The following is a 22930-nucleotide window of genomic DNA, read 5'->3' on the forward strand; positions in this document are numbered from 1 at the left end:
AAGCTAAAATAGAGATGGAAAGGGATATTGCAGCAGGGAGTAAAAAGAATCCAAAATTATTTTTTAATTATGTGAATAGTAAAAAAATGAAGCAAGAAGGGGTGGGAACTTTATTATCACGGGGGGGTACGTTGGTTGATGAGAATGGGGAAAAAGCAGAAATTTTGAACTCTTATTTTTCATCTGTCTATACATCTGAGGAGCCAGATAATGAAGGCTTCCCTTTTAATTTACCCAGTGCTAGTAATTTAGCTACTGACGCGTGGGTCACTCAGGAGGAAATTCAAAAGAGACTTGAACATGTAAAGGTAAACAAAGGTCCAGGACCGGATGGGATTCATCCCAGGGTATAAAATGAGCTGAGCGCTGTGATTGCCAAGCCTCTTCACATAATTTTTCAGGATTCGTTGAGGTTTGGCATGGTGCCGAGAGACTGGCGGATTGCTAATGTGGTGCCATTATTTAAAAAGGGATCTCGTTCTCAGCCTGAAAACTATAGGCCTGTTAGTCTGACATCAGTAGTAGGAAAGCTTCTGGAAGGGGTAATAAGGGATAGGATAGTTGAATACATTGCAGTTCACAATACTATTAGTTTGTGCCAGCATGGTTTTATGCGTAACAGTTCTTGCCAGACTAATTTAGTTGCCTTTTATGAGGAGGTGAGCAGGAACCTTGATGCTGGAATGGCGGTTGATGTCATCTACTTAGATTTTGCTAAAGCGTTTGATACAGTACCTCACAGAAGGTTAATGATCAAATTGAGGAATATTGGCCTAGAACATAATATTTGTAATTGGATAGAGAACTGGCTGAAGGATAGATTACAAAGAGTGGTGGTAAATGGAACATTTTCTAATTGGGCCAGTGTGGTTAGTGGAGTACCGCAGGGGTCAGTCCTTGGTCCTTTGCTTTTTAACTTGTTTATTAATGACCTGGAGGTGGGCATAGACAGTACTGTTTCTATTTTTGCTGATGACACTAAATTGTGCAAAACTATAAGTTCCATGCAGGATGCTGCCGCTTTGCAGAGCAATTTGACAAAATTGGAAAACTGGGCAGCTAACTGGAAAATGAGGTTCAATGTTGACAAGTGCAAAGTTATGCTCTTTGGTAGGAATAATATAAACGCAAACTATCTACTGAATGGTAGTGTGTTGGGGGTTTCCTTAATGGAGAAGGATCTAGGGGTTTTTGTAGATCACAAGTTGTCCAATTCCAGGCAGTGTCATTCTGTGGCTACTACAGCAAATAAAGTGCTGTCTTGTATAAAAAAGGGCATTGACTCAAGGGATGAGAACATATTTTTGCCGCTTTATAGGTCCCTGGTAAGGCCTCACCTTGAGTATGCAGTGCAGTTTTGGGCTCCAGTCCTTAAGAAGGATATTAATGAGCTGGAGAGAGTGTGACATAACAAACTGTATAAGTTGGATGAAACTATTAGATATTTCTGTTTATGCTGAAATGTACCCCCTGCCCCCTCCTACCTGTTGTAGCAGATGCATTGTGTAGGTTAATCTCATCTAGGTGTGTATTGTGTGTAGCCAGCCGGCTCTGTCTGGCCCTCCCCATGTAATTGCCCCTATTGTGAGGGCACACAGAGCCAGACCCCATAGTGACACAATACACATAGTTACCCCTTGTGAGAGCAGGGCTCTGTCTAGTAAATGCAAAAGACTGAACTGGGCATGCTCACTAGGTGGCTTCCCATAGGCCCAGTGGGATTAGCTATGATTGGCCCCTCTGGAAGCTGCCTTTGGGTTGGCAGAAGGAGTCAAATCCTGTTTTGGTTTTACGACAGGGGCTGCTCCCTTTCTGGCTACAAAGGTGGCTGCCAACAGTTCCAAGGGGCCTTTTGTCTGGGGTGTAACCTTAGCTACGGCAGGACCCCCTCCCCTGTGTTCCCTGGAATCTACCTTAGCTGCGGCAAGAAGATTCCCCCCAACTGGGTGTATTTCCCTACTCCCTAAGGAACAAGAGGGCAGGCTGGCTACCACCTACTGGCTTATGGGAACCTGCTGATGGCTACTTGCCATTTCTCCAATAAACGCCTCATCCTGTGATACCAACTGTTTGCTCTTTGGGTCCTGCCCTATGTCTGGGAACTCACGGCCCTGAGGTTGTGACAGAGAGTGCAGAGACGTGCAACTAAACTGGTAAAGGGGATGGAAGATTTAAGCTATGAGGTTAGACTGTCGAGGTTGAGGTTGTTTTCTCTGGAAAAGAGGCGCTTGCGAGGGGACATGATTACTCTGTACAAGTACATTAGAGGGGATTATAGGCAGTTGGGGGATGTTCTTTTTTCCCATAAAAACAATCAGCGCACCAGAGGTCACCCCTATAGATTAGAGGAACAGAGCTTCCATTTGAAGCAGCGTAGGTGGTTTTTCACGGTGAGGGCAGTGAGGCTGTGGAATGCCCTTCCTAGTGATGTGGTAATGGCAGACTCTGTAATGCCTTTAAGAGGGGCCTGGATGAGTTTTTGAACAAGCAGAATATCCAGGGCTATTGTGATACTAATATCTACAGTTAGTATTACTGGTTGTATATATATAGTTTATGTATGTGAGTGTATAGATTGGTTAGTATAGGTTGTGTGCTGGGTTTACTCGGATGGGTTGAACTTGATGGACAATGGTCTTTTTTCAACCCTATGTAACTATGTAACTATGTAACTATGTAACTATGTAACTATGTAACTTTTAACAAGCAGCAACTTAAGGTACTAGCATTTGCAGATGACTTGCTGCTAATCATAAAAAATCCCAATAACTCTCTTAAAGCTGTTTTTGATATGCTTGTGAATTTTCAGTCCTTTTCAGGATATAAAGTAAATGTTTACAAGACTGAGATAATGAATCCATTTGGCTCTATATCTAACTCTCTTTTAAAAAAGCTGCAATTAAGACACCCAAAAACACAACTCAAATATTTGGGCTTAACTATTCCCATAGATTTAAATACTGTGTATTCCTTGAACATCACTCCTGCCATTAATAATATCATCCCAATGTGTAAAAAAATGGATGCATTCCCCATTAACTCTAAAAGGCAGGGTGATCTTTTTCAAAACTTTAATCTTTCCTAAACTGATTTATTCTTTAATCAACTTACCTTTACTTATTAGACACTCAGATATTAGAAAGCTAGATTCTGCACTTGTGAAATTTATCTGGAATGAAAAAAAAATCAAAAATAGATTTGTCCAAATTAAGGGGACCTGCTAAACTTGGTGGACTAAAAATACCGAATTTTAGAACATTTAACCTGTCTGCTCTAACAAGATACCTTATTGAATGGATCTGTCAAAGTAACAAATACACCAACCCAGAAATAGAATTACTCCATGAACCTTATTCTGATATATTTTCTGCATTACATAGTAAATGGAGTAATTTACCAAGAGATATTAAAAGGAATCCTCTATATCGGGACACTATTTTTGTATGGAAATATCAATTCTCCAGCCATGGCTTCAGTTACTCTCAAACTCCCTTCATGCCAGTTAAACTTCTATTGAAAACCTCTGACCCATTAAGGTCTTCTTCCTTTTTGCTAACATCTGAGAAAAAAAACATCATATTGATGAAAGACCTACTAGATCCAAACAATTATTCTTTAATTCCTTGGCCATTGTTTAAAGAAAAATTCAAGTTACTTGAAATTTATTGAAATACTTTTACTTAGCCTGCCAATGTGGTTTATCACTGACTCACAATAAAGACAATTTTGTTGTCGCTAAACATAGACTGGCAGAGGCAATATTAGAATTTAAAGACAAACCACATAATATAAAAATCAACATTCTTTCTGGTACATTCTGGGATGTTTTTACCCAAGATAATCATCCCTTAGAGAATGTGTCAGCTAAGTGGTCTGTTTATCTACAACACTTTATATCCCCTTCGCAATTGGTTAAGTCTATGCATGAATCCAATCTGATTTTTGCTGAAAGCTGGAGGATTCAGCAATTTAAACTTATCTATCTAGGATATGGAAAACTTTTTGTTCATAATAAGTGCTTTAAAACAAACTCTTTTTGCCCCAAATGTAACGAAACTGGTGTTAATTTATTCCACTACCTATGGCCTATGGTTTAATTACATAGCACTAGAATCACATAGGACTAATGTTTGCATCTATCTTGCATTATCATCAACAATAAACCTCTTTTCCATTTCAGGAGATTGTCCTGGTTCTCAGCGGAGCTGTCTTGCTTTACAACCCACTGACCTCTTGGACACAGATCGGAAAAAATTATATATTTTTTGCAATCTTCTTAATGATGATCATCATGACATACAACTTAATGGACGATAATGTACCGGTAATTCTGTTATTTTTGGACATTGCAAAGTTCATGTGAAAAAAACCTTTTTAGAAGGACCACCTCCAGTTCCAGATCTAAACAAAATATATGAATGCTTTTATTATGTTGCCTACAATAAGCAATCCCATCACAACAGTGACTTTTTGCTACACATTGTTGCCCAAATGAATCCCTTTCTTACTAAACTACTGCAACTTGCTACTAACTAGCCTCACTAACTCCCATCCTTATATTCTGTATTAAACAAAGCTTCCACAATGATCCTCCTTCATAAAGGGGCATTAACAATTAAATAATTAATTTTTGGGAATGTTATGGTAATGACCCCCCTATTTACAGTATAAATTTGCTGTTCTACTCAGCAGCCTTGGCTACATAAGTAGCGCAGATAAAGATAGGTGTGTGTACGTATCTATAGAGCAGAAAAGTAAAGAAAGCAGTAAAGAAGGAAAAAAAAAAAGGAAGGAAAGAAAGAAAGTAAGCAAAAAGTAAAAGCAGATTGATGAGAAAAGCAGATGAGCAATTGTTAAATAGAAATATCTATGTATGATGTGTACCTATATTTGGATTCCTCAGAAAGATTTTTCTTCAGGACCCTTTTTATATGTTGGTATTTTTCTTGTAATGTTGCACACTTGTTAGACATACACCAACACTGTTGACATGGTCAGCTATGTCCTCTTAGTACTTAGTTTTGACGACAGTAACAGTTTTAGCAGAATATTTGCCAATTATTCTATGGCGAACAATGGCACTAATTTCTCAATAAGAGCTTCATTTTGAAATTTCCTAAATTTCTGATTTCTCAGTTTGTTCTCATGCTCTTTTTTCTTGCTTTGTTTGGGTGAAGAGATCGGAGAATTGCGGCCTGCTATTGTAGCCAGACCTCTCTTCCTTAACTGTTGGACTAATGTGAAGTTGCACATGTTTTTTGGGTTGAGTTTGTGTTCTGTCATATTTACTAACATTTGAACTGTCACTGCTGTCATTAACATGAATAGGTATTTCAATTTTCCATTAACATTTTCATTGTTTGGTGGTTTGGGCTAAATCTCTGATATAGATGTTGCTTTGTTCCTTTCTGTTTTCAATTGTGAGTTTTGTGTACTGTGACCTCTAATGGTGTTTTGTACTGTATTGTTTAGTTTTGGCATCTGTGAGCACTCATGCCTCCTTCATTTTATTCACTTGTTTATTACCATTACTACAGTGTAAAATATCGCTGTTGCCCCTTCTCTCCATTGTTTGCCTTGCAAAGGGTTTTTTTAGAAGCGCTCCAGGCGGTGCTTATTCAGATGCATTTCCCGCATCCTCCATCTTGCGACTCGGAAAGCGGAAATGGCGACGTCTGTGTGTATAATAGCGTGTGCTAAAAAGTAACGCATAAATAAATTGCATGGTTTAAAATATTGCTTAAAAATCTGTCATTGCCAGATAAATAACTACAATAAAATTGCTTCTTAATTCAGACAAGTGTCCTTTTAGTGAATTGATCGTTAATTCTCAAAAAAATAAGAAGTGATAATATTTTTAACGCATGCTATAAATATCACTCGTTTTTTCAACCTTTAGTGAATCGGCCCCTAAGTATGGTGCCCACCATGGTGTATATGAGAACATATGCAGGTGAGATAGAGTACCTGTTGGATGATCACCAGCTGGCCACAGATCAGTTATAGGATTGCTCTCTTTATAGCCATAAAGAGAGCAAGTACCTGTTCGACCTCCCCAGCCATAAGGAAATGTTTTAAGCATCCAGGCCAGTGACATGCTCAAATATTGCCTGGATCAAAGGCACTTCAGTCTCACGGAGGGAGGGTTAATACTCACAGCTCCAGGGGAACTCTGTTTAATTGCTTGGGGATTGAGGTTGGGAGAACAGTGGGCTAGCCTGCTATGGCTGTTGGCCTTATCTCTGTGCTTGAGGGGCAAGTTTCCATACATAGTTACATAGGGTTGAAAAAAGACCAGAGTCCATCAAGTTCAACCCATCCAAGTAAACCCAGCACACACAACCTATACTTACCAATCTATACACTCACATACATAAACTATATATACAACCACTAATACTAACTGTAGATATTAGTATCATAATAGCCTTGGATATTCTGCTTGTTCAAAAACTTATCCAGGCCCCTCTTAAAGGCATTAACAGAATCTGCCATTACTACATATCTAGGAAGGGCATTCCACAACCTCACTGCCTTCACCATGCTAAACCACCTATGCTGCTTCAAATGGAAGCTCCTTCCTCTAATCTAAATGGGTGACCTCTGGTGCGTTGATCGTTTCTATGGGAAAAAAGAACATCCCCTATCTGCCTATATTCCCCTCTAATGTACTTGTACAGAGTAATCATGTCCCCTCGCAAGCGCCTCTTTTCCAGGGAAAACAACCCCAACCTCGACAGTCTAACCTCATAGCTTAAATCTTCCATCCCCTTTACCAGTTTAGTTGCATGTCTCTGCACTCTCTCCAGCTCATTAATATCCTTCTTAAGGACTGGAGCCCAAAACTGCACTGCATACTCAAGGTGAGGCCTTATAAGGGACCTATAAATAGGCAAAATTATGTTTTCATCCCTTGAGAACTTTATTTGCTTTAGTAGCCACAAAATGACACTGCCTGGAATCCCCTAGATCCTTCTCCATTAAAGATACCCCCAACAAACTACCATTCAGTAGATAGTTTGTGTTTATATTTTTTCTACCAAAGTGCATAACTTTGCACTAGTCAACATTGAACCTCATTTTCCAGTTTGCTGCCCAGTTTTCCAATTTTGTCAAATCTCTCTGCGATTTGCATGGAACTTGTAGTTTTGCAGGTACGCCACTAACCACACTGGTCCAATTAGAAAATGTTCCATTTACCACCACTCTTTGTAATCTATCCTTCAGCCAGTTCTCTATCCAATTACAAATATTAGGGCTGATTCACTAAAGTGCGTTTTAACATGCGCTATTTATAGCGTGTGTTAAAAATGTTATCGCGTCTAAATTTTTGCGACTTAACGCACGATTCACTATAAGCACACTTGCGCTAATTTACGAGCGATACTGCATGCGATATTTTAGTCGCGAAAAGTATACGCGCGATAAATAACGCATGCGCAGCGTGGTATTTTCCGCGTGCGCGCTAATTATCGCAAGTGCGATAATACGCTACGTACTAATTAACGCAAGCTTTACTATTCAGCAAAATGGGCTGAAGACAAAATTGTTGGCAGAATATTTGCAAAAATTTAAACCATATAGCATATTGATGCTGTTACTGATAAATGTAAGAGTGTAGGAGAAAGTATAGAATACCATATCAAGGAAGGCAAAATAATTAGACTTTACCCAGTTAAAAAGTACAAAACTAAAAACTTTTATTTTTACAATAAAATTTTTAAAACTCTAAGAATAAAAAAACTTAGGGCTTGCTGCCCATAAACAGATCAACTTTCTGCTCCACTCTGGCCAACTGGGCCTTCATGGAGGCAATGTCCTCTTGTATGGACCGAAGAGTGAGGTCAATCCGGGATGGTGATATTTGGGTCCCCACTTCTTCGGTCGGAGGACTTGCCTCTTCCCAGTCTTCGGCCAGGGGAGCAAAAGGGGCGTCAGGTGGCTCGGGGGCATCAGGTGGCTCCGGGGCCTCGGGTGGCTTGGGGGCCTCGGGTGCCTCGGGGGCATCAGGTGCCTTGGAGGCCTCAGGTGCCTGGGGAGCCTCTGCAGCCTGGGGGGCCTGGGGTTGGGCCTCTGGATAAGGCTCTACATCCAGCTGACTTTCTGTGAGAAAGTATTGCAAGATGTTATTTAAATATATTATACAGTACATATATATATACATTCATACACAAAGGGCCACCATCATAAATAACGGGGCCCCTCACAACAACATTTTTGGGGCCCCCCTCCTCCCACACCCCCAATGGCCCCTCCCCCTGTGAACCCTCACATCAATACAAAGGACACACAGACATTGTTAGCCAGGGCCCCCTAAAACATTCCTTCCCCAAATGACTCATACTATGGGCCGCTCCCTGCTGCTTCCCCCCTGCTTTAAACTTATTTATGCATATGTTTTGGCAAATAGATGTGTATATATATATATGAGTATATGGATTTTTTTTTTCAAAATGCCACAACATATTTAAAATTCCCTCTTTATTGTGAACTTCATTGTGTGTGGTTTTTGAAAAAACATGCATATATACATATATATATATAGAATATAACATTTCTTACATTTTTACTTTTAGTTAAAATTATTTGCAAAATCTTTTAATTAATGTATTCTTTAAAACCCTAATAAAGTACAATAATTACCTTCCGCTATTTCAGCTATTAATTCTGGACTCCTGCACTTCATATCAGACCATATCCGCTGGAGAATTCTGAGGTACATTCGGAGGGCAAAACGATGTTCTAACCTCCGCATCAGCCTGTGGAGGATTGCCCTCTTACTTTCGTGGACCCCTACCATCCCCAGCGGCTGCCTATCATAGGATGAACGCAGGAGGTAGCGGCAGATGTAGCGCCTCTCCACCAGTCGTAGCTCTGATACCCCAGGCATGTTGGCTCTCTGTATCACTGCAGGCTCTGACACAAAATGGCTGCAAGTCGCACCTATCACGAAATTACAAACGGCAAATAGTCGCCAAAATAATGTATTTGTCGCGACAAAATATGCGCCGCTATAGTAGAGAATATTGTGGCGACTAGATATTCACCGCTATAGTAGCGAATATTGTGGCGACTAAATATTCACCGCTATAGTAGCGAATATGCATGCCATGTTAGCCATACATGCCAATACTTTTGTAAAACTTCGTAAAAAAAACACATACTTGAATAAATAACACTACAAAGGCCATATTTTATTGCCAAAAGCTCATTTACTGTATTTTTCTATAATTATCGCCTGCCTGAAGTAGGTGTTAATTTTCGCATAGACTAATGCGATATTTAGCGCATTCGTTTGTGAATCATGCGTTCGTATTCATTTCTGCACGCAAATTAACGCATGCGGTGGCGCGAAATTTAACGCATGCGATATGCGACTTAACGCGACGTAATACTGTTGTGAATCGTGCGCTAATTGTCGCGTCTTATTTAACGCAAAAAAACGTGCAATAAAATTTATCGCACTTTAGTGAATCAACCCCATTATGTTCTAGGCCAATATTCCTCAATTTGATCATTAACCTTCTGTGAGGTACTGTATCAAACGCTTTAGCAAAGTCCAAGTAGTTGACATCAACTGCCATTCCAGCATCAAGGTTCCTGCTCACCTCCTCATAAAAGTAGTATAGTTTTCAGGCTGAGAACTGGATCCCTTTTTAAATAACAGGACCACATTAGCAATTCACCAGTCGCTCTGCACCATGCCAGACCTCAACGAATCCTGAAAAATTAAGTGAAGAGGCTTGGCAATCACAGCGCTCAGCTCATTTTATACCCTGGGATGAATTCCATCTGGTCCTGGACCTTTGTTTACCTGTACATGTTCAAGTCTCTTTTGAATTTCCTCCTGAGTGACCCATGTGTCAGTAGCTAAATTACTAGAACCCCCCCCCCCCCGTGATAATAAGGTTCCAACCCCTTCTTGCTTAATTTTTTTACTATTCACATAATTTAAAAGTTCCCTTTGCTTACTGTTGTGTATACCTGCAAAGCAATGTTTTAAAGATGTTCCATTGTCTAACCCTATGAAAAGCCTTTCCCAGTTGACACATTGCAGAGATGCCCTTATACTGGCAAAGTCTGCATGTCTAAAATCGAGAGTTTTAGTTAATCCCTTATAGAGCTGTCTCTGTAGCATTATCTCAAAGGAGACCATGTTGTGATCACTGTTCCCCAAATGCTTACCCACACAAACAAATGTTAGAGATGAGTTCAGTGTTATTAGATATTACCAGGTCCAAAACAGAGTCATTCCTAGTAGGTTCTTGAACTGCCAGAAATAAAAAGTTGTCATTTAGCATATTTACAAACCTGCTAGCTTTTTCTGACTTAGCCACCCCATTACTCCAGTCAATGTCAGGATAATTAAAGTCCCCCAAAATAACAACTTGACCCAGTTGTGAAGCCTCCTCCATTTGCAACAGTAGCTGGGTCTCATCTCCCTCATCTATATGGGGTGTTTTATAGCATACACCAATGATTTGACATTTTTATTGGTAATGTCTTTATTACATGGCTTTAAATCTGACTTTACATAAAGACAAACCCCTCCACCCTTTTTAATCTCTCTGTCCCTCCTAAAAAGTGTATAGCCATTTAAATTCACGGCCCAGTCGCATTTTTCGTCCCACCAGGTCTCAGTGATACCAATTAAATCATAATTTTCTATACATGCAATAGCCTGCAGCTCCCCTAATTTACCTGACAAGCTTTGCACATTATATTCATGCACATGATATTCATAAAGCCCATCGCTGGTACTAAAGGCTGTTTTCCATTCATCCCCTTCCCGAATTATTATTAGATTATAAGAGCCCCTTAGATCGAGTTTAGAGAAAATAGTGGCTCCCTCTTGACTCTATCAAAGAGTTCGGAAATCAAGGGAAGGGGATAGCGGTTTTTAACCGTGATGTTGTTTAAACCCCTATAGTCAAAACATGGTCTGAGACCCCCATCTTTCTTCTCTACAAAGAAGAACCCAGCTCCTGCTGGAGAGGAAGAGGGCCTTATAAACCCTCTCTCCAAATTTTCTTTTATATACTCTTCCATAGCCTGGGTCTCAGGTAGAGACAAGGGGTAAGTTCTATTTGGGGACTGTACTTACGTAGCCAAGGGAGACCGAAGATCACCGGGGTATGCGGGCAATCTATGATGAGAAATGAGATTTGTTCCACATGGTGAGTACTTATAGACATGGAACAACTTACAGACTTGAAGGAAATAAGCCCGCAACCAAGAGACGTACCATCAATAGACACTAGTTTGACAGAAGGGAATAAAGGAAGTGTGGGTATTCCGTGCCTGCGGGCAAAATTAGAATCTAAAAAGTTCCCTTCCGCCCCCGAATCAATGAAAGCCAAGCTTTCCACACTACTTGTATCCCATCCCAAAAGGACCGGAATCATGACTTTGGATAAACTTTGTTGGGGAATAGAAATGACATTGCCCAAGCAGAACTCCCCAGATCTGCTTAGGCTCTGTCGTTTCCCGGCCTTTTGGGACAAGTACTACAAAAATGACCTCTATCCCCACAGTACAAACACAACCCGTTAGCCCGTCTGCGATCCTTTTCCTCAGAGGATAAACGGGTAGAACCCAGCTGCATAGGTTCTTCTGAGGGCCTAGAGAAAGCAACCTCAGGTCTAGGTAGATACTCTGTAGGAGAGGTTTGCGGAGAGGCTGCAGGTATTCCCTCCTGGCGTTTCTCCCTATGCCTCCTATCAATCTGAATGGCAAGGTGCATTAGGGAGTCTAGGGAGGATGAGGCGGGAAAATTAATCAGGCTGTCTTTCACAGCGTCAGATAGCCCCACTCTAAACTGACTTCGTAAAGCAGTGTCGTTCCAACCCGCTTCTACTGCCCAACGGCGGAATTCAGTACAATAATCCTTGACCCGTTGTTTACCTTGCCTGAGGTTACGAATAGCGGAGTCAGCAGAGGCAGAACGATCAGGATCGTCATAGATTATCGCCATGGCCTTAAAAAAGGAGTCGAGGGATGTACGGGCTGGATCAGCGAGTGGTAAGGTAAACGCCCATAACTGTGGATCCCCAAGCAGAAGGGTCATAACAAAATTAACCTTCAGCTCCTCCGTGGGAAAAGAATGATGGAGGAAGCTAAAGTACAATTTACATGCTTCCTGGAAAGCAAAAAATTTACTACGCTCCCCAGAAAACTTTTCAGGGAACGGAACCTTAGGCTCCACTACATACATTGCCGAAGCTGTGTGTGGAGAACCGCCTCTTGGGAGAGAAGCAGGAGTAGGAGCGGCAGGCTGTTCTAGTCTCTGGAGCCACTGGATAATCTGGTCCTGCTGGGCTTCTTGTTCCCCAAGACACTGGAGGAGATTTGCCAGAATCACTTCAGGGGATGGAGGTGACGCAGCAGCCCCTTCAGGGTCCATGTTTGGGCCCAACGTAATGTCACGATCGGTATCCCTAAACTCAGAACAGACTCCAAGGGTCCGGTCTCAGCTCATGCTTCTGCCTATAACCGCCACCTTTCACATAGGGAGGAACCCTTCGCTACTCAGATGCCACCAGGACTTATTGTGAGAGACCCAAGGAGAGAGTTCTGAGCAAGCGAGGGAACCAATCGTATGGCAGGGAAGCGGGGAACACTTCAGAGTAGTCAGGACAGGCCGGGGTCAGCAATGATCGGGCAACGCAGCACATAATCAGGATCCAAGAGAGTAGTCAGTCAGGCAAAGGTCGGTCCAGGCAGCAGGCAAGAATGGTTAGGAACAGGCAGGGTCAATACAGGCAGCAAACAAGAGAGGTCAGGTACAGGCTAAGGTCAAACACGGCAGAAACAACAAGAAATCGCACCCAGGAACTCATAGAAGGAAGAACCTACGTTGGGCACTGATTACAAGCAACAAGCGCCTTAAATATTTGAATTTGGCGCCACAATGACGTCATATGCACACGCCAAAGAGAGACACGAGTGTGCAGGCGCAGAGCACCGGACGCAAATGCGCATGCGAAGGGGCATGAGAGTTTAAAAGGCAGCGCGCCGTGCGCGCGCACGCCTAGGCAGAACCGGCGGGCGCCCCCGTAATGAAGGAGGCAGCGGGCGTCCCCGCCGCCCCACTAGACCACCAGGTACCCTTACACCTTCCTTCCTACACCAAGACTTTAGCCACGCATTTAGCTCCCTAAGCTCCCACTGTCTCCCTAAACTTGCACGTGGCACCAGCAAAATTTCCGAAAAAATTACATTGGAGGACCTTTGCTTAATCTTAGAGCCTAGATCACTGAACTCACTCTTTAAGGTCCTCCACCTACCGTTCATTTTGTCGTTAGTGCCGACATGTACCAAGACAGCCGGGTCATGCCCAGCCCCTCCCAATAATTTGTCATGTGCCAGCCATTGGAGAGCCCTGTCAGGATGCTCAAACATCTGGGACCATCCACCACTCTTAGCTTCTGCACAGACCTTGGGTGTGTTCCCCATCCTTTGCAAGTGCCAGGTCTCAGAGGCAGTGGGGCACCTCTGTGTTTACTGCAGGTGAGGAATGGGGCTATTCTGGTGGGTCATGCAGAATTTGGCTCTGCCCTAAATTTAGCAAGTTTGATGGTTTTAATTTTTCCTAATCTGACTTTGTCAGGAAGGTGCTTTAAGCAGCAGTAGCACATAAGTAGCTAGCGTCCTTTGTTTTGTTCTTTATACCATTTTTCCTACCCTTTTTTTCTTAACAGCTTTGGAACAGCCCCTGTCATCCTGCACTTTTGGGCCAATACTGTCAGTGCAACATCCCACCCTTGGGTGTTTGTGCAGTGCCTTAATGAGACAGGGGGTAAGGTTGTTTTCATTTTCTGTGTGTCTCCTCACAGATGTTAAAATAAACTGAGGGTAGAAGGAGACACAGGAGGAGGAAGAGTTCACAAATCATTTAAGGGGCCTGTTTATTATGATGTGTAAAATTAAATTTGCCAAAAAAAAAACTGCAAAAAGATGTGTAAAATGTCTGATTATATGGCATAAAAAAAAATGCAGTTTTTTATGTGGAGAAGCCTGTCAATGTGAGGAGAATTTTGTCACCATTTTTTTACACAGCATAATAAATAGGCCCCTAGGAGTTTGTTCTTCCTCCAGAGAGGCGAACTTAAAGGAACAGTAACACCAAAAAATAAAAAAGTAATTAATATATTATGTTGTACTGGTAAAAGTTGTGTGTTTGCTTCAAATTCATACTATACTATGGAAAAAAAACAAAGCTGCTATTTAGCTTTGGGACAGCCATTCAAAGGAGAAAAGGCAAAGGCAGATAGCTCTATGGGGCAGTGACCTCCATCCTCTTGTGTCTTGACTCTTGACTTATTGCAACTGTATCTTGTATTTATTTGTATTTATTGTTATACTTTGTATTTATCTATTATTATCTTATTAATAATAATTAATATTATTATTATATTAATAATAACCCCCTGTTTGTATTAATGTATTCTACCGTACAGCTCTGCATACAAAAGTAGCGCTTTATAGATATAGATACATACATAACAGAAAAAACACCATTATATTCTAGAGATCTTAGGGCTGATTCACTAAAGGTTGATAAGTTTTATCGCACACTTTTTCACGTTAAAATAGACGCGAAAATTAACTCGCGATTCGCTACAGTATTACCGCATGCGTTAAGTTGCATATCACATGCATTAAATTTAGCGGTACCGCATGCGTTAATTTGCGCGCCAAAATAACACTAACGCATGATTCACAAACACTTAGACGCGCTAAATATCGCATTAGTCTATGCGAAAATTAACAGCTACTTGAGGCAGGCGGTAATTATAGAAAAGTACAGTTAATGAGCTTTTGGCAATAAAATATGGACTTTGCAGTGTAATTTATACAAGTACGTGTTGGCCCTTGAGTGATGCATCCTCCAGTTTGCAGGGAAATGGTCATTTTCAGTACAGTAATTTTCCGAAAGTAATGGCATGTATGGCTAACATGGCGTGCGTTTTTTCGCACGTGGCAAATATTTGCACGCGGTGCATTGATTAGCGCTCATTCCATCAAATACCGCACGAAAATAGTCTTAGCGACTAAAATAACGCAAGCAGTATCACGCGTAAATTACCGCAAGTATGCTTTTAGTGAATCGTGCGTTAAGAAGTGAAAAATTAGACACGATAAAAATTTTAGCGCATGCTATAAATAACGCACGTTTTAACGCACTTTAGTGAATCTGCCCTCTTTTATTTGTTATCTGTTATGTAATCTGTGCCTTTTCTCCCTTTTTCCACCATGAATGGCTTCCCCCATTGCTACACAGCAGCTTATTTATATAAAATATAGTAGCGTTTCTTTAGAAAAAACACCAGTTTTACCAGTGCAAAATACATTATATTTTAATTACTTTAAAACGCTTTCATTTTTTGGAGTTACTTTTCCTTTAACCCAGTTGTCCTGCACCGTATGACCCTAAGCAAAAGACATTTCCAGGTAAGAAAATCTTCTTATCTCAAACTACATGCTGCCTCAGGAAAATGCACAGTGAGGACAGAACATTACTGTAAGGTTAGATAGGCATTGTTTTGCTGTATGAAAATAACTTTAATTTCTGCTTGTGTAAAAAAAAGGTACAATCCAAGTAAATTTTTTTTCCCTAGGTTCCCTTACTCTAATCTAGAGAAAAGTTGCTGTCGCTACTACCATTATAGTTATTCCCCTACAATAGTTTTAGATTAGAGTAAATTAATTAGTTAAATAGGAAGTTAAGAAGAATTTATTAACATGATCATGTCAAAAAGACCATTTTTTTAGTATCAGCTAAACATGAGAAACATCAATATATTTTATGGTAATGGTGTTATCACTGCATCTTTAACCTTAATGCTTAAAGATAAGGACAGACTAGACAGCCAGTGCAGATGCCTGTTCTGATTGGCACTATCCTTGCACTTGTCAGCAACACAAGAAGAAAATTAAATTATACTTTATGCAAGTATAGCAGAATGTATTCAAAACAGACATTTAATTTAGTTATTAAAGACAGATTTTCAGGTGCTTTCACCAAGCTTATTACTTATGTCTAGATAGACAGATTCAAATAAACATTGACATAAAACAAATACAATTTGCTTTTTAAAGATGCTAACACAATCTAATAGAAAAATTTCCCTGGTTAAAATATCCTCCAGTACTAGTATTCTTTTTTGCTTTGTTCTCTTAGTTAAAGGGTGTATCCCTGTGGTCCACAATATGTCTTCTTTCATTGTATGTTACTTTTGTTGCTGTTTTTTTTTTTTTACATTACAAAAGAGTCTGATGATTAGTTTTGTTTTTGTTTTTTTTATTTTAATTTTTTATATAAACTTATGAAGCACAAGTGATTTACAAACCATTACAAAAAGTTGAAGTAAAAAGAAAAAATATATCATGTAGTCTTTTTATGCTCTATGGGGCAGTTACATAGTTAAATTGGGTTGAAAAAAAGACCATAGTCCATCAAGTTCAACCCCTCCAACTGAATCCCATATATAAAAACATGCTTACCAACATATCTATACACTTGCATCTATAAACTATATATACCAATTTCTATACTAGATTTTATTATCACAATAGCCTTGGATATCTTGCTTGTTCAAGAAATCATCCAAGCAACTCTTAAAAGTATTAACAGAATTCCACAACCTCACTGCCCTCATTATACAAAATCACCTATGCTGCTTCAAATGAAATTTCTGTTTCTCTAACCTGAAGGGTTGGGAAAAAAGGACACAGTCCATCAAGTTCAACCCCTCCAACTGAATCCCATATATAAAAACATGCTTACCAACCTATCTATTCCTTTGCATCTATAAACTATATATACTGATGTAGCACTATTATGACAGTATAAGGTCACACCAGGGGCTTACACTCAGGGCTGGGCCCTCTCTTTGTAGTGAGAGGATTATCAGAAAGATTGTGGTGTGAATTAAGATGAAGAGTAATGGCGCCATGAATTCTTTAGAAGGTATATTTATTTATGCAGCAAATGAAGAATAACATCTCACTACACTGTTTGAATATTATAGTGGTGACAGTGAATGTAATAACATAAGCAATCAGGCAAAATTATATAATAGCAGGAAACAATGCAATATAACTTTAATAAAGAAATATGAGCAATGCTTTATGCTCTCACCCAGCCAGATCTGCTGACAGACACTGCCGGTAGAATGGGAATCCTCTCTATAAGAAACACCCTCCTTATCACTAAGGCCCCTATTCTGGGTTGCCAGGCATCTACCTGTGTACAACCAGGGAACTAGCTACTGACCTCCTGTTGGAGCGTTGGGCTGCTCAGCTACCCTGACTGGCACTAAGTGGGTGCTGACCCACTCCTATAACACAAGCTGGCTAATTCTTACTAAAAACTAAGAGAGGATTCCTTGGGGGTCTTACCCTCTATGCAGGTAAGCAATTGCCTCTTTCCCAGTGGCTGTCTGTAGCAGTCCCTGTAGCTACCAAGACCAAAAACAAAAAAAACAGTTAGTAAGTCAGTAAAACCTTCTTCCTCTTAAAAACTGGAAGAAACCATTCTTTCCCCAGAGACAGGGGGATGTTGGTCTCTCAAACTATTTACAGATAGGATGAACTAAAGATACAGTGACACCTACTGGTAAGGTGTCAAATAGTTTACCAATTTAATTAGGGCAGCAGAACATTTAATCTCAGTATTTGGTAAGTGCAACCCTAAGTGGCACATTTACTAATCCACAAATCCGAATGGGAAAAATTCGGATTGGAAACGAACATTTTGCGACTTTTTCGTATTTTTTGCGATTTTTTCGTCGATATTACGACTTTTTCGTAGCCGCTACGACTTGCGCGAATTGTTGCGACTTTTTCGTAGCCGTTACGATTTGCTCGTATATTGTCGCAACTTTTTCGTATTAAGCGCTCGTAAACTGCGGGCAAAACTTTCAGACTTTGCATGATTTTGGAAGCCTCCCATAGGACTCAATGGCACTCTGCAGCTCCAACCTGGCCCAAGGAAAGTCACGATACTGAAGCTTGAATGAATCCGAAACTTTCGTACTCAGCGCGACGGCTACGAAAAAGTTGTGACAATTCGTGCAAGTCGTAATGCTACGAAAAAGTCACGACAATTTACGAAAAAGTTGTAACGGCTACAAAAAAGTCGCGACAATTTACAATTTGCAAAATACCGATCATTACGAAAAAAACGCATCCGGGCGCTTTTTGGACGTTCGTGGATTAGTAAATGTGCCCCTAAGGGTTACACCAATTTGTATACTAGATTTTATTATCATAATAGCCTTGGATATCTTGCTTGTTCACGAAATCATCCAAGCAACTCTTAAAAGTATTAAAAGAATTCCACAACCTCACTGCCCTCATTATAAAAAACCTATGCTGCTTACCAGTCTAACCTCATACTTTAAATCTTCCATCCCTTTTACCAGTTTAGTTGCATGTCTTTGCACTTTCTCCAGCTCATAATGATACTTCTTAAAGATTGGAGCCCAAAACTGCACTGTATACTCAAGGTGAAGCCTTACCAGTGACCTATAAAGAGGCAAACTTATGTTTTTATCCCTTAAGCTAATGCCCTTTTTTATGCAGGACAGTACTTTATTTGCTTTAGCAGCCAGGAATGAAACTGGGTGGAATTAGACAACTTGTTATCTACACAAATCACTAGATCCTTTTCAATTAAGGATACCCCCAACACACTACTAGTGATGAGCGAATCTGTCCATTCTACTTGTCAAAAATTGCTGAAAAATTTGCGAAATGCAGCTACTGGGCAACTTTTTTTGACATGCGTGACTCTATTGATGCAACTATGACCTTTTTTGTTAACAAAACCGGAACTTTTTCCTCACTCAGCAAATTTTTGTCACGTCGAATTTTTGCAGCAGTTTTGCAAATGCGGAATTTTGCAGAAAATTCATCACTACAGACTACTATTTAGTTTATAACTCATAATTTAGCTTATTTCAAATGCATAACTTTTCAACATTGAACCTCATTTCTGGGTTTGCTGCCCAGTTTTCCAATTTTGTCAATTCTCTGTGCATCCTGCATGGAAGTTATAGTTCTACACAATTTAGTATCATCAGTAAAAACAGAATCAGTAGTTTCAATGGCTAACTCCAGGTAATTAATAAACAAGTTAAAAAGCAAAGAACCAAGGACAGACCCCTTTGGTACTCCGCAGTCAGAAAATGTATGTTATCTTTTATTACCCCTTCCAAAAGCTTCGCTACCACTGATGTTGTATATATTATATATAGTTGTAGGGGACTCAATTATTAGAAAGGTGGATAGGGTAATTTGTCGCAAAGACCCTACATGCCGAACTGTGTGTTGCTTGCCTGGTGCTAGGGTTCGGCATGTGGTGGAACGAGTGGACAGATTGTTGGGAGGGGCTGGGGAAGACCCGGCGGTCTTGGTACACATAGGTACCAATGACAAAGTTAGAGGAGGGGGGGAAGTCCTCAAGAACGATTTTAAAAAGCTAGGTGCAAAGTTGAGGGCGAGGACTTCCAAGGTAATTTTCTCAGAGATATTACCTGTGCCACGAGCAACATTAAGAAGGCAGCGGGAGCTTAGGGAGATTAATGCGTGGCTGAGAGATTGGTGCAGGGAGGAGGGCTTTGGGTTTCTCCAGAACTGGGCTGATTTCTCAATCGGCTACAAGCTCTTTGCCAGGGATGGGCTGCACCTCAATGATGATGGGGCAGCTGCTTTGGGGGAAAAGATGGCTAGAGGGTTGGAGGAGATTTTAAACTAGGAGTGGGGGGGGAGGGTGCAGCAGGAAATTCTGTGGGAGACAGGATAGATGAGGTAGTGGGCATAGTAAGGGAAAATGGGGGAGGAGACTTGCTTCGGGATACTGATAATGGCAGGGAGGCCCATAAGTTGTTTACACGTCATTCTCACGCCGGAACCAGTATTAAATGTATGTTTACCAATGCAAGGAGTCTGAGTGGTAAAATGGGAGAGTTGGAGGTACTGGCGTTGGAGCGGAAATATGATGTGATTGGAGTTGCTGAAACTTGGTTGAATGAGTCTCATGACTGGGCAGTTAATATTGGGGGGTATACATTGTTTCGGAGGGACAGGGGCAATAGAAAAGGAGGAGGAGTGTGTCTGTTCATTAAGCAGGAATTAAAAGCAAATATTAGGGAGGAAGTGATGGGGTTAACAGAGGGAGCTGAATCCTTATGGGTTGAGCTTCTCACAGATAGTAAAGAATCTACCAAACTAATTGTAGGGGTATGCTATAGACCCCCTAAATGTAAGCGAAGAGGAGGAGGCCCAGCTCCTGTTGCAAATAGAAAAGGCTGCTAGTTTGGGGCAAGTGATAATAATGGGGGATTTTAATTACCCTGATATTGACTGGGGCAATAGTACTGCCAGGACAGTAAATGGGAACAAGTTTATAAACTTGCTGCATGACAACTTTATGTCACAAGTTGTTGAGGAGCCAACCAGGAACCATGCTATACTAGATCTAGTGATCTCTAATGACCCAGAACGTATAGCAAATGTGCAAGTGGTTGAACCCCTGGGTAATAGTGACCATAATGTTATTTCATTTAATGTTTGGTGCAGGAAACAAATTTACACGGGGGCAACAAAGACAATGAATTTTAGGAAGGCAAATTTTAGCTCCTTAAGGGCAGCGCTTCAGGGCATAGATTGGGGCATTATGTTTTCTGATAAAAACACAGAGCAGAAATGGTTGTCATTTAAAATGATATTAAATCATTACTGTTCTCAATTCATTCCATTAATAAGAAAAAGTAGAAGTGTTAAGAATCACCCTATGTGGCTTAACTCTGAGGTAAAGAAGTTAATAGGGAGAAAAAGGAAAGCTTTTAAGAAATATAAGTCAGAGGGGACAGTAGATGCGTTTAATGATTATAAACACTATAACAAGTGTTGTAAAACAGCAATCCGGAAGTCAAAGATAGAAAATGAGGAGCGCATTGCGGCCGAGGCCAAGACTAACCCCAAAAAGTTTTTTAAGTATATTAATAGTAAAAAGATGCAGGTTGAGGGTGTGGCCCCATTGAGTTATAATAACAATATGGTTACAGCGGATACAGAAAAGGCAGATGTGCTTAACCAGTTCTTTTCTTCTGTGTATACAGTAGAGGAGCCAGTGGGCCAAGTCCCACCCAATAGCTTCACTGTTGCCTCAGCTCCAACTACACAGTGGTTGGCACAGGATATGGTGCTTAAAGGGTTACACACGATAAATGTAAATAAGGCACCTGGGCCAGATGGAATACACCCTCGGGTACTGAGAGAGCTAGGGGCAGAATTGCAGTGGCCCTTGTTTCTGATATTCTCAGACTCTCTTTCATCAGGTATGGTACCTAGGGATTGGAAGAAGGCGAATGTCATTCCCATATTTAAAAAGGGAGTAAGATCTCAGCCTGGCAATTATAGGCCTGTAAGTTTGACATCCGTGGTGGGCAAGTTATTTGAAGGCTTGTTAAGGGATCACATTCAAAATTATGTAGTGGAGAATGCCGTTATGAGCAGTAATCAGCATGGCTTTATGAAGGACAGGTCATGTCAGACCAATTTAATTGCTTTTTATGATGAGGTAAGTAAGAAGCTGGACAGTGGGGATGCAGTAGATATAATCTATTTGGATTTTGCCAAAGCATTTGATACCGTTCCCCACAAACGACTGCTTTCTAAGCTAAGGTCTATTTGTCTTAGTGAAGCCGTTTGCACATGGATAGAAAACTGGCTACAGGATCGGGTACAGAGGGTGGTTGTTAATGGTACATTCTCTACTTGGAATAAGGTCCTCAGTGAGGTCCCTCAGGGTTCTGTACTGGGTCCACTTTTGTTTAATTTGTTCATAAATGACTTAGTGGAGGGTATTATGAGTAATGTATCAGTGTTTGCAGATGACACAAAACTCTGCAGACCAGTCAATTCTATCCAGGATGTGACATCCCTGCAGCAGGATCTTGACCAACTGGCAATCTGGGCAGCTAAGTGGCAGATGAGATTTAATGTGGATAAATGTAAGGTCATGCACCTGGGATGTAAAAATATGCAAGCCCCATATACCCTTAATGGGACTGCACTAGGCAAATCCATAATGGAGAAGGACCTTGGAGTCCTTCTAGATAATAAACTTGGCTGTAGCAAGCAATGCCAGGCAGCAGCTGCAAGGGCAAACAAGGTTTTGAGCTGTATTAAAAGGGGTATAGATTCACGGGAGGAGGGGGTTATTCTTCCCCTTTACAGAGCACTGGTAAGGCCCCATCTAGAATATGCTGTCCAGTTTTGGTCTCCAGTGCTCAAACGGGACATTACTGAGTTAGAGAGGGTCCAGAGAAGGGCAACTAAGCTGGTAAAGGGTATGGAAAGTCTCAGTTATGAAGAAAGACTGGCCAAGTTGGGTCTGTTTACACTGGAGAAGAGGCGCTTAAGAGGTGACATGATAACTATGTATAAATATATAAAGGGATCATATAATAACCTTTCTAATGTTTTATTTACCAGTAGGTCCTTCCAACGGACACGAGGGCACCCACTCCGTTTAGAAGAAGGGAGGTTCCATTTAAACATTCGGAAAGGATTTTTTACTGTGAGAGCTGTGAGGTTCTGGAATTCCCTCCCCGAATCAGTCGTGTTGGCTGATACATTATATAACTTTAAGAAGGGGCTGGATGGATTCTTAGCAAGTGAGGGAATACAGGGTTATGGGAGATAGCTCTTAGTACTAGTTGATCCAGGGACTGGTCCGATTGCCATCTTGGAGTCAGGAAGGAATTTTTTCCCCTCTGGGGCAAATTAGAGAGGCTTCAGATGGGGTTTTTTGCCTTCCTCTGGATCAACTAGTAGTTAGGCAGGTTATATATAGGCATTATGGTTGAACTTGATGGACGTATGTCTTTTTTCAACCCAACTTACTATGTTACTATGT

Source organism: Xenopus tropicalis, chromosome 4 (genome assembly GCF_000004195.4).
Source record: "Xenopus tropicalis strain Nigerian chromosome 4, UCB_Xtro_10.0, whole genome shotgun sequence".
Classification (NCBI taxonomy): domain Eukaryota; kingdom Metazoa; phylum Chordata; class Amphibia; order Anura; family Pipidae; genus Xenopus; species Xenopus tropicalis.